The sequence below is a fragment of the Ochotona curzoniae genome, unplaced genomic scaffold (assembly GCF_017591425.1).
Source record: "Ochotona curzoniae isolate NIBS_2020 unplaced genomic scaffold, NIBS_Ocur_1.0 patch432, whole genome shotgun sequence".
In the NCBI taxonomy this organism is placed as follows: domain Eukaryota; kingdom Metazoa; phylum Chordata; class Mammalia; order Lagomorpha; family Ochotonidae; genus Ochotona; species Ochotona curzoniae.
In genome coordinates, this window is record NW_024467009.1 from 2,183 (window position 1) to 19,769 (window position 17,587).

General features: G+C 42.6%; 2 long non-coding RNA genes across 2 annotated transcripts; both read left to right on the plus strand.

Annotated features, from left to right (window-relative positions):
* The first annotated feature begins 330 nt into the window (after nt 1-330).
* LOC121167802 lies at nt 331-16,953 on the plus strand. The gene is made up of 3 exons (XR_005885648.1): nt 331-697; nt 8,230-8,331; nt 16,580-16,953. It is a non-coding gene; the product is annotated as an uncharacterized LOC121167802 (long non-coding RNA).
* On the plus strand, nt 1,963-7,105 carry LOC121167803. The gene is made up of 3 exons (XR_005885649.1): nt 1,963-1,972; nt 2,974-2,975; nt 6,597-7,105. It is a non-coding gene; the product is annotated as an uncharacterized LOC121167803 (long non-coding RNA).
* Nucleotides 16,954-17,587: the final 634 nt, after the last annotated feature.

A 17,587-nucleotide genomic window follows, 5' to 3' on the forward strand; every position in this document is an offset into this window, starting at 1 on the left:
TTTCTGTGATCACCCCCTCTGAAGTTGAGGCATGCCTGAGAAGCTGCTTGCCCAGCCTACTGGTACGCTGGCATTCTGGAGTTGCTGGTATACCTATGAGGGACGACCCAATTGGCATGACTAGGGCCTGCCTCAGATCACATCCAGCGGCTGGACTGTTTATACTTTACATTACACACCGTGGATTAGGGCGTATGAAGAGTTGAGCACAAATCTAACTTCTTACTAACTGAATTTTAGTGAGGCCATAGTTTGTCTCAAAGTGTTAAAAGGCCACTAGACTTTTATTAAAGTTATATTCAGGTACGTGCTGACATACATAAATAATTAAATGATTTGTTATTTATTAAATTTAGGCATAGTTGTAAAAAGTACTGTGGTATGATATATCTTACTGATTTTCATTCATGTTTCAGCATTACAGAATTCTCTTCAAACTTGAATGTAGAATTTCAATTCATAAGGGATGCCAAAATTTTAGCATGTGCACTATTTTCTCATTTCTCCTCCCTCTTTAGAAACGGTGGAAAGAACTCTCAAAGGAAGATGTATCTCCTGCTTTTGATCATTCATCAAACAAAATAATGACTGAAAAGTACAATGGGAGCCGGGTAGTTCTAGAAGAAGAGAAGCTGGCGGGTGACCGATGTACAGGGCTTTCATCTAAAACGCAAGAAGCTGTGGAGGACAGCGAGAGGTAAGCCTCCTGGTAGTACATGCCATAGCAAATGAGGCTTTCTGCTTGAAAAATTCAATGGACAGGAAGCAATGTACATTAGCTGTCTGTTGAATTAATATTTAGATAGTAGGTGTTACATATTTGTTCTCAATAATTTTTTGAGTTGTACGAAAAAGGCAATTTTATAAGCAAGTTGAAAAATAAATGAACTTCTGTTTATAACTAAATAAAGCTTCTGTTTATAAATAATGTTGAAAAAGAGTACAAGTTACTATGATTAGGTGCTAAAATGTACAAATACAGTAACTAAGTGATTTGAATACTTGCCACCTGTATAGTTACTAATAAAATTACAAGAGTTTAACTAATTCTATTACTGCAGGCAAAAAGCGTTTTTCTAAAAAAATTAGATAAAGTGCCATATTATCCTTTTTTCATGCTAACCGTGTAACTGTGTAATCATTCAAAAGGGTTTTGTTTTTTAATATTTATCTATTTAAAAGGCTGAGTTAGAGAGAGAGATGTTACATCCACTGGTTCACTCCCCAGGTGACCACAAAAGCACGGCCTGGGCCCACCTGAAGCTGGGAGCCTGAAAATCTATCCAGGTTTCCCATGAGGATGCAGGGGCCCAGCGACTTGGGCCGTATTCCATTGCCTTCTGCAGGGAGCTTGCGTGGAAGTCCTTGAACCAGCACGCACATGGGTTGCCGGCACTGCAGATAGAGGTTTTTAACCCACCGTGCCACAGTGCTGAGCCCGAGATTTTTTAAATTAAAAAAAAAAAAAAAAAACCTGTATTTCTAGGGCTGTAGTTATCTTACACACACATTAGAAAGCTGGTGTTCTAAGATGTATGTCTTTTTTTTTTATCTCTGAATAACTTTTTTTAAGACTTATTTTTAAATTTTTATTGGAAAGTCAGATATACAAGAGGAGGAGAGGAAGATCTTCCATCCACTGATTCACTCCCCAAGTGGCGCAACAGCCAGAGCTGAGCCGGTCCAAATCCAGGAGCCAGGAACTTCTTCTGGATTTCCTACATGGGTACAGGATCCCAAGGCCTTGGGCCCTTCTCAACTGCTTTCCCAGGCCACAAGCAGAGAGCTAAATGGGAACTGGTGCCCATATGGGATTCTGGCACGTGCAAGGCGAGGACTTTAGCCACTAGACTATTGTGCTGGGCCCTGAATAACTTATTATTATTTTTTTTTAGGGGGAGGAAGTCAAATATACTTTTCATTGTAAGAAGTTCCATATTGAAGTCGTTTGTTAAGACTGAGATTTGGGATAGTAAATAAGCATCCCCTGGACCTTATAGCTTCATTCTTATATTTTCCTTATATCAAAATTATATTTCTGAAATTTTATAAAAGCCATTTCATTTTCAGAATCCAATTCATTCATTCATTTCATTTCCAGAATCCATCACAATTTAGTGATGTTACTTACTGTTTATGACTTGTAGGATAAGTGAAAGTATAAAGTTGTTTATCCTCTTTTTAGCTTTAAATTGCAACTTCTTAAGATTTATGTATTTATTTGAAAGAGTTACAAGGAGAAAGAGAGAATGAGAGAGGGCTTCTATCCTGTGGCTCCCTCTAGATGGCCACCATAGCCAAGGTTAGGCCAGGCCACAACCAGGAGTTCCTTCCAGGTCTTCCATGTGGGTTACAGTGGCCCACGCATACTGGGCTCATTTCTGTGCCTTTCCATCCTTGTCCAACTTTAAGTATTCAGAGGTTATTTGAAACCATTCAGAGCTGTGGTAGAGTGTCTTCATGTGTACGTGATGTGTTCACATGGTTGGTTTTTTCTCTTGTTGTCTTCCCTGTGACGGACTGGTGTATGCTCGAAAGCAGAGGGACTGTCCCAACAAAGAAATAAGGTTTCTAATAGGTGAGCTAACTGAAAGACCATCTGTGGCTGACACAGGCAGAGAAGGAAAGGTTAGGGTCAGTTGCACAAAAGACCATTAAAAGTTTTGTTGTTGAGTCCCACTAAGTTTTTCAAAATTCCTCTGTATTTGAAAGTAAGCGAAACAGAAGGATTTAGACAAAGTAAAATTCCTGTCCCAGCATGGCATCTGGATCAGGCCAAAGCTAGGAGCTTGGAGGTCAGTCCAGACTCCCGTACTGCCTCCTGCTGCAGCAGTGGGAGACTGGCATTGGGAGCTGACTGCAGCTCACACACTTGGATGCGGGATGCAGACCTCTCAGACGCTGTCTTAACCACTATTCCAAATGCTTGCCTTCTCTGGTAAATTTTAATATTGATAGCTAGCTTTATATCAGAAGTACTCCTAGAGCAAGATATAATTTGACTTAAGTTCCAGCCATCAAAAGAATAGAAGGTAATACTTTCTTGTCTTCATCATAATTGAATATCCTCCAGAGCGGTGTTTGTCAAAGTGAAGATCAAATCTCATAGCTGTGAAATCAGTTATTGGGTTATAAAAAAATGTGTTTTAAAGAATAGAATAGAAATTATTGGAAATTGCCAATAGTTGGCTATGAATATTCTAACCTAGTTTTGTATGTGTTCATATTATATATAAATTGCGCATACACATGCATGTTGTGTATATAGATAAATTTATGTGTATGTTTTTGCTTTGTTGGGATGATAAGGTATTTCATAGTGGAAACTGGAATCTTAATTTGACAGCCAGTATTGCTTGTTATCACACAACCCATAAAGCCACATGACTGAGATTGGATCGCAGCGTGGCTAAATGAAAATTCTTGAGCCTCGTCTCCCACTTGTTAGCACAGCATACAACATGCCTGCCAAGGCACGTGTTGGCAGAAGTCTGCTGAGTCTGTCAGAAATTACGTAGGATTTCCCACGGATAAGGGTCCACAGGAGACTTTCTGTGTAGTCTAAATTGCAAGAATATGTGCAAAAAACCTGGCTAGGCTCAATCGGCAGGGTACTACATAGAAATAATTTGCTTAGGCCCAGCTAAGTGACAAAAGATTTTGTTGGATCACAAATTGGAAATAACCCATCCTCTAGAATAGTACTCTTAAACTACATAAGGCAGAGGATGTTTGGCACAGCAGTTAAGGTGCCACTTGGGACACCTACAATCCATGTCACAGTGAGTCCTTGCTGTGCTTCCGATCCAGCTTCCTGCTAACTCATCTGGGAGCCCACAGAGTACGGCTCAGTGGTGGATGTTTAGCCATCACATAGGAGAGAGGTTGTGTCTGCTGACTGTAGCCCAGCCCAGCAGTGTCTGTTACAGGAAATTGGAGGAGTAAATCAGTAAATGAAAGATGTCTCTGCCTTTTATGGATAAATGATTGGATGGATGGATAGATAGATAGATAGCATGCCTTTGTGTTTCTAAGTTCAATCCTGAATTATATACTGCATTTTTGGAAAGTACTAACTTTCTATTTCAATATTTTAAGTGATAAAAGTTATATGTTCCCAGCCCTATCAAGAATCATAACCAGTTTTCCCCAAATACAAAAACAAACAAACAAAAAAAGAACAAAAAAACCCAACTCTTTAAAACTCTTACATAGCATTTAAAGTGCCAACTTCCTAATCATATAATCTATGATTTTTTTTTTAATTTTATTTTTTATTTTATGATACAATTCCATAGGCTCTGGGATTCCTTTTACCCCTTCCCAAAATCCCCTCTCTTGCACCACTGATTTCCACTATATTATTACAATAGTATAGTCCTACATAAGCAGTCATAAAGTCCGTCATTCTGCTATTTAAGTGTATCCTTACATTGTGGGCATGGACAATGGCAGAGTGTCCAGCATCCTATTGTCAGAATATATTTAACAGTTTCATTGGGAGTCCATGTCTGTCTGGAAGTAAAGACACACACTGCACTGTATGTTCACATCTTGATATGATAGTCTCTGTTACACAGTTACTACACCTTGTGATGTAATTATTTAATCATATTGAGCATGTATGGCAATTGATGTTACTGTAAATACAAGATACAAATTCTAATCACCTCTATGCTGCCATAAAATCAAAAATAATATATTAAAGATTTCATATACAGTGGAATGTGGCGATACGATTCTGGGCACCTAGCGAGGGCAGGTTAGAGACCCATGGAGGATTAACACTTCCTGTCTACTTCAGGATGGATGGATAGGTAGCCTGGACTTGAACACGGATTTATTTGTTAGAAAATATGTGCATATTTTTTCATACCGAGTTTTGAGATCAAAGAGTGAATTCTGGGTATACCTTTGACAATTCTTTGTAACTGATATTCAGACAAAATTCAGACATCCAAGAATAGTTCTATACTGTTCTTTGGTGTCCGTGGGGATTGTTCCAGGATTCCTAGATGTAACAAAACTCATGAAGGTTCAAGTTCCTAATATAACATGTAATATTTGCATATAGCCCACACATTCCCTCCTGTAGCTTTTAAATCCTCTCTAGCTTACATATAATAACTAATACAATATAAATACCATGCAGTTGCTCTACTCAGTTTCGGGGATAATGGCAGGAACAGAATGCCTGCACATTTCATCCATGTGTAGTTCAATCCGTGGATGTGGAATCCCTAGGCGTGGAGGGCAAAAGTGCAGCCTGAGAGCTGAGAGAATTGGATAGGTTAGCAACGGAGGGACCAGAGGGGAGGGAAGGTTTTCTGTTTTTGTAGGGAACAAATTTGGAACAAGTTTAGAGAAGAGCGAAAACTCCTTAGGACAGGAAGTCAGTCCTGGGGAGCAGAAGGTTCTGGGGTGGGTCGCGTGCCATTCACCCTGCTGTCCTTGAGTGAAGACCTGGAAGGAACATTGCTGCATTCTGTAGTAACCCTGTACTTAACTTTTTTTTTAAAGATTGTATTAATCTTTAATAAGTTTGGACAGATTTGGTGTGACTTGTAGATATAGGTCTCTGTTTACCATTTTGAGAAACTGTCCAGTAATGTTCTACATTCCCTCCGGCATTAATTAAAGAAATGAGCAGAGGGGCCAGCACTGTGTCACTGCAGGTTAAGCCAGCATCCTGTAGACTAGCTTGAATTCCAGTTACTCCACTGCCATTCCTGCTCCTTGATATTGCACCTGGGAAGGCAGCAGAAGATGACCCAAGTGCACGACCTCTGCCACCCACATGGGAGACGCAGGCGGGGAGTCCAGGCCCAGTCTAAGCCATTTAGGCCTTTTGGAAAGGTAACCAGCACATGGAGTATCACATCTCTCCCACTCTGTGACTCTGCCTTTCAAATACATAAATCTTTTAAAAGAAACTCAGATAAATTAACAAATAGCAGTAAGATATCCTGATACTGGGTCCGGCGTGGTTGCCTAGTGGCTGAAGTCCTCGCCTTAAATGCCCCGGGATCCCATATGACACCGGTTCTAATCCTGGCAGCCCCCACTTCCCATCCAGCTCCCTGCTTGTGACCTGGGAAAGCAGTCAAAGATGGCCCCATAGCCTTGGGACCCTGCACCCACATGGGAGACCTGGAGGAAACTCCTGATTCCTGGCTCCTGGCTTCGGATTGGCACAGCACTGGCTGTTGTGGTCACTTGGGGAGTGAATCATCAGACAGAAGATCTTCCTCTCTGTCTCTCTTCCTCTCTGTATATTTGACTTCGCAATAAAAATACATTAAAAAAAAAAAAAGATATCCTGATACTGTCATACTTCAAAAGGTTTATGAGAAGTGGAATTTAAAAATGAATTGATTTTGATGCAAGGATTTTTTTGAAAGCAATGCTAGGCTTTACCGTGAGCCCTTCAAGGACCCTCTTTTGTAGATGCCACATGGAAATTTTTCTGATTGTCTGAAAAGCACACTTGGCTTATTACGCTGAAAGTATATAGTGTCATTGTATTTTAATGTACTTGAAGATTGTGTAGGCATTCACATGATGTTCAGACGTTTTCAGGGTCCCAGTCTCTACAGCTGTTCAAATAAACTCATTTGGGGTCTTGTCAGCGATCATCCACACACTGTTTGGGTGGTAGAATTCTTTGGTTTGCTTTAATCTGTTCTCCACTACCTGCTTTCCCTTGCTTGACTGTAGTATTTTTTAAGTCCTGTGCACAAAGATGGAACGCCCCACCATCTGGCTTATTCTCATTATTGTTCCTCAGGGTTGGCTCATGTTAAACACTTTAACCAAGAAAAAAGGTTGTGTCTTACATGCAGTAAAGACCAAAAAGATATTCAGGACTTTTAACCAAGCTATTTGTTCAGAGCAAAAGTTATTGTGACAGTAATGTTTAATTTGGGGGTAGGAAAATGTAAACTTTTGCCATAATACAGATAATATGTAAAAAGGAGGAGATGATTTTGTGAGTGTTTAAAATTCGTTATTTAATCATTTGTTTGAAAGCCAAAGAGAGAGATCTTCCATCCACTGATTTAGTCCTCAGTGGTGACAGTAGAGCGGTTGGAGACAAGAACTCCACATTCTGGGCCCGGCGCGGTGGCGCAAGTGGTTAAGGTCCTCGCCTTGCACGCCCGGGATCCCATATGGGCGCCGGTTCTAATCCCGGCAGCCCCAATTCCCATCCAGCTCCCTGCCTGTGGCCCGGGAAAGCAGTCGAGGACGGCCCAAAGCTTTGGGACCCTGCACCCGCGTGGGAGACCCGGAAGAGGCTCCTGGCTTCAGAATCGGCCCGTTGCGCTCAGTTGGGGAGTGAATCATCGGAGGGAAGATCTTCCTCTCTGTCTCTCCTCTCTGTATATCCGCCTTTCCAATAAAAAATAATAAAAATAAATCTTTTTTTTTAAAAAAAAAAAAAAAGAACTCCACATTCTGCCCCCCCCCCCCGGGGTGGCAGGGGGCCTAAGCACATGGGCTGTCTTCCGCTGCCTTCTCAGGCACATGAGCAGGAAGCTGCTCAAAACACAGCAGCCTGGGCACAAACAGACTGGTCCTCTGACAGAGTGACCCCACCGCACTGTGACACCAGCCCCTGTGCGTTTTCTATTTCTATCTTTAAACGCAAGAAGTAGTAATTTATTTGTTAACATTTGCTTCCTTTTCAAAACATTATTTTAGGACCTAGTATCTTGGGGGTCAGGAGCTTCTTTTGAAGTAAAAATTCTATATTGAGGAGGAAAATAGGAGCTAGAAATATGTGTGGGCAAATGAAAGAATAAGTAGCCATCATAATTAGATAACCTTTGCCAGGGAGCTTTGTGATACATCAAAGACAGTCAGGTGTGGGGGAGACCAGTGTCTTCTGCTTGCTACTTAGCAAAAAAATCAGTCAATCAGTCAACCAGTCAATACCAGCAATCACCAATTCATCTTTCAAGAAAGCAAGTACCTTGGTGATTTTTCAGGTCCTGCTACAACAAGTACTTACTAATGTGAAACTGTGCCGGGAGATGTTGCTGAGTTATAAAGAGTACATCCCTGAGCCAATTTAGAATGTGAGGCATTTTCCCTTTTGAATTCCAGGGTTACAGTAAGATGAAAAATACCGTGAGGGAGCATGGGGCTTGGGGTTTGTGCTCGAACTTCTGTGTTAGTGCAGATCCTGCACACACACACTGCCTTTCATTTGTTTTTCTCTGTTCGCAGTGTTCTACGGAAACGCATGCGAGAGGACAGAAAAGCCACCACGGCGCAGAAGGTGCAGCAGATGAAACAGAGGCTAAATGAGACTGAACGAAAAAGGAAAAGGTGGTTATATTGGCAGCCTTTTATCACTAGGATGGGGTTTGTGTCAGTCATTTTGGTTGGCGCTCTGGTTGGCTGGACACTGTTTTTTCAACAAAATGCCCTATAAATAAACAGTCCGTGTTGCCAGGTAAGCTTCTGCGCTGGTAGCTGACAGTGCTGCATTAACCGCAGGGAATTTGTTAGCAGTGAGCCCCCTCAGCCCCCAAATGGTGCAGTAGGCTAGACCTCAGCCCCAGGAGATCCCGCAGCCCCAGGCCAACATCTCAGGACTCTTCACTGCAGGTTCCTCAAGCCCAAACTGTAAGCAGCTATCCAAAATAAAGACACTTGTGTTTGTTCCAAACTGGTCCATTTTGCAGCTGTATTCCTACCTGTCAGACTTAAGTGTTTCACCTGACCAACACCGAGAGATCCTTTATCACAAGGATTTGGTTTTGGAGGCTGTCTGGATCTCAACCTGCACTCGATACAAGCAATAAACATTGTGGTTTAATCTGCATTACTAATGCAAAGAAAATGACCTTTACATTCTTGTGTATAATGTACGATGTACTATTGACATGGCCATCAACACTTTATATTCTCTACCATTTCAGGGTGAATATATTTTATAAATACCTATTTAAGCTTAATTTTGTAGCTAAATGTACTTTTTAAAAAGCTCAATTTGAAATCTGTTACCATAATGAAATAAATTGTATGTTGATTCAGCGTTTCCCTGGAGAGAAGTTTGATATAACCAGTTAGAGCTCTAAATAAGCCATTTCTACTACATATTTGCATTTCCTTTATGTCCTACAATTTTCCCTATTTTAATCAAAGTTTTCATAAAAATATTTCTGAAGGAAAATTCTCTTTCTGGGTTAGTCGGATAACAGTTGGGTAAGTCGTTATAAAGAAGTCGATTCTGTAAAACCCCTCACTGATACTGTCCATTTTCCATGAAGATTTTGATGTTGTTACCCTCAATTTATAATTGGTAAATTAGGATTTGCGAGGCAAGTTAGCCACATTTTAGGATCCATGATTTTGGTTTATTAGACTGAAGTTTTGAAGCAAGAGTGTTTTCATGTTCTTTCTAAAACTTCAGTGACAGAGTAGACCGTATGCAGATCCTTCCCGGTCCCTTTGGCTTCTGAATGGCTCTTGTTCCAGCGTGCTGTGTAATGAGACTCTCTGCTGGTTTGAGTGCTAGCTTTCTCTGTGTCCAACATTCCGTTTCATGCTTGACTTGTTTGGCTTGAAATAGTTGCCTCAAATTTACTTGCTGAGAGACATGGCCAGTGTCCGTCATTTCCATGGTTTTCAAACTCTGCTCCTGGGTTTGTGTGAGGGCACAGGGCGACGGCAGGCCTGCAGCTTTCATTTCCAACCACAGCATCTCTGCATTGCTTCTTGCAGCACATTGGATTTCTGCATAAGGCTCGGTTATTTTATGCAGAGCACTTCTCATTGAAAAGCAGTTTGAAAACCATTGGTATATATGATATTTTGAATTGATTTGATATGTTAGTTTGTACTGCAAGTGTGAAAGCAGGATGTAGGTGGTACTGCACATTAAATAAGATTGACATAACACATGCCTGAGTCCTGATTTCAGTATTACTGTGTCACATGACCTTGATACAGAGAGGGGATAAGAGGGCCGTTTTTCGTCTGCGTTAGGCGTGTGTTCAGGCATCGAGACCCTCTGGCTTTAGGATGGTATTGGTTTAAAATCTTTTATTTCACTTGGCGTTGGTTTATCTCGCTACAATATAGTATGTGAACTGTGCAAGTCCGATGTGGGTAGGCCATATGCTGCCAGGGAAGGTGGCTGTGCTTTCAGTAAAGAGGGAAAGCCTCCTTACAGGAAACACATGGATAAGGATAGCCCCAGCACCTGTGCTGGACTCAGCATTTCAGCTTTGCTTTTTGTCTGCTGTTGTCCTTCCTGGATGTGTTAGTTGCTATGTTTTTTAAAAGTCAAGTTCAATGTAGTAATCTGTTGGTGAACTTTCTTCCGGAATCACGTGTCTCCCCACTCCCAGCAGGTCCTGCACATGGTGTGGACCAAGGAAGTGTTAGAGTGTTAAGTAGGCACCATCTACTAATTAGCGCAGACGCATGGTGGTGGGGCGTGGTGCCCACAGCTGTCATCTTAGCGCAGACGCATGGTGGTGGGGCCTGGTGCCCACAGCTGTCATCTTGGCCTTTAAATGCAGTGTGCGGGTCAGAGAGGCAGACACAGACAGGGTCCCTGGTCCTGCGCGCGCTGCTAGCTGCTGGAGGAAGACAGGGAACTTTAATGGTTTTGTGTCTAAATAAATAAGTAAATAAAAACCATATATCCTTCAGGCTATTGGTAAATTTTCAAAGATTTATCTTAGAGATTTTTCTAACAAGTTTGTTTCTTGAACAAGAAAGGAAATGAAAAACAACAAACCTTGCTGGTGGTTTTCTTCTAACAAGAGCTGTGCTGAACAAAGCACGGATTCTGACTCCTCAGTAACTTGTAACTGGTCCATTAGAGTTGATGATATGGATCAGCCAGTATACATGGAATTGAAAACGAAGAACACTCCTTGGGTTTATTTTCAGTTCCCTCTCTGCTTTCAGCATCAGTTCAAGGTGATGGTGGCTGTCCTGGATTGGTCATTTACAAGGTGCCAAGCACCGTGCTAAGCACTTCTCTTACATTGTCCTAGTCAATCCCCGCAGCCAGCTGATGAGGTAGGTGTTGTTATTCAAGCGGTAATCATCCTGAGACACCATGGTTTTACTTTTGTGGTGCTGTCATTGAAAAAAGATTTATTATTTTTAGAAATTGGGTCATTTCTCTTTTAGAAAAATATCTCCATATAAACAAAGACCAGGGCCTGGCAATATTAGAATGTTTTTGTTGGCCATTGCGGATGTAATGAGCTCTTACTTTTCCAAATTGCCTGCTGATGTACATGTGGAAATAATCTAGTCCATCTTGATTGTTACTTTGATAAAAATATTTTTAATGCAGTCTGCTAAGAACCAAATATATGTAGATATGTACCCTATGTAGATAAATCCATAAATATAGATAAATAGTAAGCAATTGTGTCTGTATATTATTCTTTGCTATATTATATATAGTATAGTGTAGGATATACACCATGTATAGTATACATACCGTTTGTTGCACACTCCCAGAGAGGAAGTCAAGGCTGACCTTCATCTGGCTGTCCCGGGTGCCTCTGTCCGGAGTTTGGAGCTGGGTACATAGCAGAAAAGGTTATGCATGTTACGCATTCTCAACTATCTATTAACAGTTAATAAAGGCTCCTTTACTTTCAAGAAGACCTTATTTGACGTTGGTTTTTTGTTTTTTTTTTAAACTGTTCCTTTAAAAAGATTTAGTTAGTTTTATTGGAAAGTCAGATTGATACAGAGAGCAGGAAAGACAGAGAGGAAGACCTTCAGTCTGATGATTTATTCCCCAAGTGGCCGCAACGGCCAGAGCTGCTCTGATTTGAAGCCGGGAGCCTCTTCCAGGTCGCCCACGCGGGTGTAGGGTTCCAAGGCCTTGGGCCGTCCTTGCTTTCCCAGGCTGACTGCAGGGAGCTGGATGGGAAGTGAGCTGCCGGGATTAGAACCAGAGCCCACATGGGATCCTGGTGCATTCAAGGTGAGGACTTTAACCACTAGGCTGCCACGCCAGGCCCTGTTTTGGTGTTTGATGTTTTGTTTTAGTTTGTTTGCTTTTTAAAAGGTTTTGTTTACATGAAAGAGAGACAGAAACAGACATGTGTCTGGATGAGGTCAGGCTGAAGCCGGGAGCTTCATCTGGATCTCCCCTGTGGGTGGCACGGGCCCGAGTGTGTGGGCCATCTTCGTCTGCTTTTCCCAGCCCATTAGCAGGGAGCTGGATTAGAAATGGAGCGACCAGGCATGAGTCGGCTCTCTCTCAGGCATGGCCTCACGTGCAGCTCCACAACACCAGCCCTGGCTTGCATGTTTTTGGATGAGAAAGGCATGGACTCTCATAAGTAAATGAGAAATCTAATCTGTTGCTATGTGCTAGAACTGTGCCTTGTTGGTTTGTTTGTTTGTTTTCATGTATTTGATTTCATTTTATGACACAGTTTCATAGGCTCTCGGATTCCCGCATCCCCTCCCCATGCCTTCCCTCCTAGAACTGTGTCTTAATGACCTAAAATACAGGTCTTGGTGATTGTCTGAATGACTCACCTTGGGGTTGACCTGTTGCACTGAATTTTCCTCCCAGTGTTTTCAGACTTGATTGATGCATTCTAAAAAAATTTTTTTTTTTTAAATAGTAAAGGCAGATTTACAGAGAGAAGGAGGTTAAAGATCTCCCGTTCTATGATTCACACCCCAAGTGGCCACAACAGCCAGAGCTGAGCTGATCTGAAGCCAGAAGCTTCTTCCGGGTCTCCCACACGGGTGCAGGGTCCCAAGGCTTTGGGCCGTCCTCGACTGCTTTTCCCAGGCCACAAGCAGGGAGCCAGGTGGGAGAAGAGCAGCTGGGATATGACCCAGTGCTCATATGGGATCCCAGTACATGCAAGGCGAGGATTTAGTCACTGGGCTGTCATGTCGGGCCTGGTTGATTTGTTCGAAGCTGTGTCTCCCAGCAGTGTTTCTGTGCTAATAGCAGCAGCAGACCCACACAGTGAACATACTGGACGTTGAGCTGTCTCTTGTTCCCTGGGTATGTGGATATGGCCACATGCCTGGGTAGAAAGAAACTCAGATTGTGTCAGCTTCCTAAAAGTTCTCAGTTCAGACCCTGCACATTTACTGTTCCCTGTGTGCCTGGGCTCAGTACAACCTTTTCACGGCACATCCTGAGTTGGGAATTTAAGCTTTGTTGTTCTTTCTTGGGTGACATTTGAAAGTTTTTCATACATGCGGGAAGATGGTATGGTTTTGGCTACTGCATTTTGCCCTTCAGCAGCAGGGATTTGCTCCAAGAACACCCCAGAGCAGTCTGCACAAGCACTGTCGCTCTCCCCTCAGAGCGCTTCCCTCCCTTGAGTCCGGGTTCAGAAAGACTCCTTGTCTTGGGGAAAGTTGTTCCTCGCTGTCACTGTTGATCCTTTCCCTGTCTGCTCAACTCGAGGACAGAGCCGTGGAATAAGCAGAGAGTGGTGTGAGCAACTTCTGCTTGGTTTAAATGACTTTTGTTATATTTTAAACATGTATTTATTTATTTGAAAGAGTTATACACAGAGGGGATGATCCTCCATCTGCTGGTTCACTCCCCAGATAAGCTGCAACAGCCAGGCATGGCCAGGCTACAACCAGGACCCAGGATGCTCATCTGGGTCTCCCATGTGAGTATTGGGGGCCCAAACACTTGGGCCATCTTTGACTGTATTTACTACACCATTAGCAGGGAGCTGGATTAGGAATGGAACAGCTGAAACTTGAACCTGGGCTCCTACCCGGCTCACATGCCATAGCCTTACGCACTACTCTACAATGCCAGCACTAATGACTTTGTATTTGGCATTGGAAACCTCACACCAAAACACATTTGGAAGAGCCTTGGCCGTCTCTGGGAAGTCATTGTTCTCTCTGTGTTTTGGTCTTTTAATTTAGAGTAGAGTATGGGTTATCAGATTCAGGATATTGCTGGTTGTGCATGACGCAGTTTGCGGAAGCTGCAGGGACAGTTGCACCTGATGTTTGTTTTTCCCCCTTTTTTGGAGATCATTCTTGAAGAAGCATCAACTTGTTCTTCATTGTTGCTCTCATTTGCTTCGATTTTCAGACAGCTGGTGCTCTTGGTTTTGCACATGGCTTCTATAAGAACTTTGCAGTATTTCAAGTTGGTGACCTGAGGAGAGGGTCCTTGGAAAGGTTCTCTCTACCACCGTTTCCAATGTGAGATAGAGAAGTATGTGAATAACCTTGATTCATTTCCACGGAACATTGCTGTGAAAAGACCAAAGTGACACGAAGTGCAGGGTGGCTGCCACCAGCCAGATGGAGCTGGCCCGTGGCAGGAGGGCTCTGTAGGCAGCCAGCCATGCTCTGGTCTAGTGAGGGAAGGTTAGGCTTGCGAGGTCACATTCTCCACAGAAAGCACCCACAGCAGACTTCGTTTGATTTGCTTCAGCTCATTTTACTTTTGTCAGTAACACAGCAAAAACCGAGCCAAATGAACGTATTAAGAATTTCTGAGAGGAGGCTCACTTTTCTTTCCAGCCGGGCAAATAAGCCGGTTGCCCCTCCCAGTGATTTCAGGTTTCATGGGTGATGGTTCCATCTTGGTAATTGTATTAAAGATACACTTAAAGACACGACCTCTGGGGAAGAACAGCAGTGTATGTTGAGCATGCCTAGTTGTGCCAGCAGTTTAAATACAGACTCCAACCCACAAAACACCTCTTCCATGCAGATGTCACTGTTCCTGTTTTCAGATAGACAAATAAGTTGCCCAAGATGGCCCTGTGAGTCAAGGCCAGAGCTGAGATTCAGCCCCATCTGTAGTATTCCAATCACAACACCCCACCTACTTTCCCTAGTACGTCACACAGTTTATGTTCCTGTGGAATATTTGAGCTAGATGTTTAGCTGAAAAAATATAGACAACCACTCTCACCTGTTAGGATCCAAAATAATCATCTTGCTTCTACATTGCACTTACCGAAGAGGCAGAAATACAACCCCCCATTTACTGCCTCATTCCGTGAACACCTGCAGCAGGCTGGGGAACTGACACCGGATGCCAGGGCTTCAGTGTAGGTCTCCCGTGTGGGAGACAGAGACCCCACTTCTAAGTCATCGCTGCCGCCCCGGCAGAGCACCAGTGGGGGAAGCTGGGATCGGGAGCAGGGCCATGTGTCAAACCCAGGCACCCCGAGGGAGCACAGGCTTCCTGAGCCGAGCCTGGACCCCTGGGCCGAACCATCACCCTGCCTTGTTTTCAAACAACAAAAGCGTGAAACAGTTGGAACTACAGTTCCAACCAGAAAACACCAGAAATCGTATGAATAGCCTGTAATCCAAGCCATTCATATGATTTCTTTTTGACTGGTCACACGGAGTTCCTGGATTTGAAAGAGCAGGCCTTCTGCAAGCATGGGAAGGAACTACGTATTTTGTAGCAGTCAGAACCTACAGCCACTTTGGTTCAGGGCTGGAGATCTCTGTCATGGGTGTCCATGGAGCGTTTTCTCACCCCAGGGGCTCCTCAGCAGAATGCGAGGCATTTCTCCGTCAGCGTTGGCCCCTCAGAACCAAATGGACTAGTGACAACACTCCAGAAGGGCTCGGGACAGTTGCACCTTCCTGTTGGAAGGAGCCAGTGGGCAGAAAGAAATCTAATTCTCAGCATTAGAAGGTTTTGGCGAGATGTGTAGCAGTGATGTGCGCTCCCATGCGTGTATGTGGAGATAGGATAGCGAGGGACATTTAGACTTGGGTTTTTGTGGTGGTCGTGAAAGGCGTTAGAGTGGTAACACCATGAACCTCCCCAGAAGTTTAGTTCTTTACATACGTTGTGAAATAAGGTTAATAACCGCCTTTGCACAGTCCTTCCCTCCGTTGTTTAACACTGATTTTTACCTTTTGGTATGAAATGTAATAAATCTGTCAATTATTTTATGTGTGTGTTTTTCTTTTACATTAGTAATAACCGAAGTATCATGTCTCTGCAGTTCTGTAGCTGTAATTGTTAGGATTCTCCTTCAGGACAAAAACATCTGTTAACAATCTGTGACTTAAAGCTGTAAGCCAACTTTATGTTCAGACATTACGTTGATAATATTTTTAGCAGTGTTATACATTGGAAGTCCAAATTGGATTAGACTTTTGCATTGAATTCCAAAGTGTTGGTAAGTCTAGCGCATACCGAACAGTCTTGCCAAATTCTTGTGGGTACCTTTTATTTATTTATTTTTTAATCCCTTTCTTTTAAACCTGTTTGTCTGTCGATCGCTCGCATGGAGAACGTTTCTTGCGTAAGACAGGATGGCCTGAAAATTCAGAGTTAGCAGTTCTTGAAGAAGAATGTGGATTATGGGGCTTTAACATGGGTCAGCTTCACACCACCCATCCGATTGGAAAATCAAGGACTTGAGTCGTTGTGCCATAATACCAGTGAAGCCCTTAGTGCGGTTGGATGTGACTATGTTGGATTGATTTTTTTTTTTGGTTGCCTTTTTGGTTCACTGTTAGTCCTTTCATGTTTGCGTGTGTCTCTGTACGTCCGTGTGTTTGGTAAATACGAATTGAATAGATGACTTCTTATTTTATGTTTTAGGCCAAGATTGACAGACACCTAAGTATTCATGACTTGAGAATATTCTGCAGCTCTAAGTTTTGAACCATTGATGTGCAAAGCAAGACCTGAAACCCACTCCGGAAACTGAAGTGAGGCTTGCTAAAACCTGTAGATTGCCTCACAGTTGTCTGTTTACAAAGTAAACCTTACATCCAGGGAATGAAGAGCACCCACCAGCAGAAGACTTTGCAGAACCCTTTAATTTCATGTACTGTTCAATGTTTTTTAATGCGTGTATGAAATGTAGAAAGTTGTAAAAGAAATAAATTAGGAGAGATTACTTTGTATTGTACTGCCATTCCTACTGTATTTTTATACCTTTTTGGCAGCATTAAATATTTTTATTAAATAGACTATGTTGGTTTGTGTGCATTATCTTAGGAGAGCTTTGCTTCATACAGTCTTTCCCTGTGGGCTTACGCTCAAAAGATTTTTGCAACTGACAAGTTGAGATGGGTTCAGGTTGGTTGCTCTGTATCCTTCCCAATAAATAGCCTTTGTGTTGTCATAAATTGTTCAGGCGGAAAATTTAGTAATACTCCTTTCCTTACGTGGCTAGTAGTATTGCCTCAAAAGTTAAAATTAACTTCATGTAATTGCAGCCGTTCATGACAGCTTGGAAAAGCAGTGTTAACCCTGCTCCCCATGCTTGGCTTTCCCTAAACAATTCCTGTTATGAGGAAGCCACAGGTTCTCCCCACCCCCATCCCCACCCTTGGTCCAAAGACAGGATTTCACATTCGCACCTTAATTAGAGGTAGTTTTGTTTTTTGCCAACTTGGGAATTCTTGTAGTACCGTTCATAAATATGAGAGTACTTCCAAAACATTCTGGGGAAGTGTGTGGTTTTAATTCCATTTTTTTTTTTTTAAACTCTGTGATGTACCTTCACCTCCCTCCCCCCCCTTGTATGTGTCTGAAAAATTTGACTGCCTTTTGTTATGTTCCCCTCGGCCTTCCGGGTTTCCCAGGTCTTTGTAAGGAGTC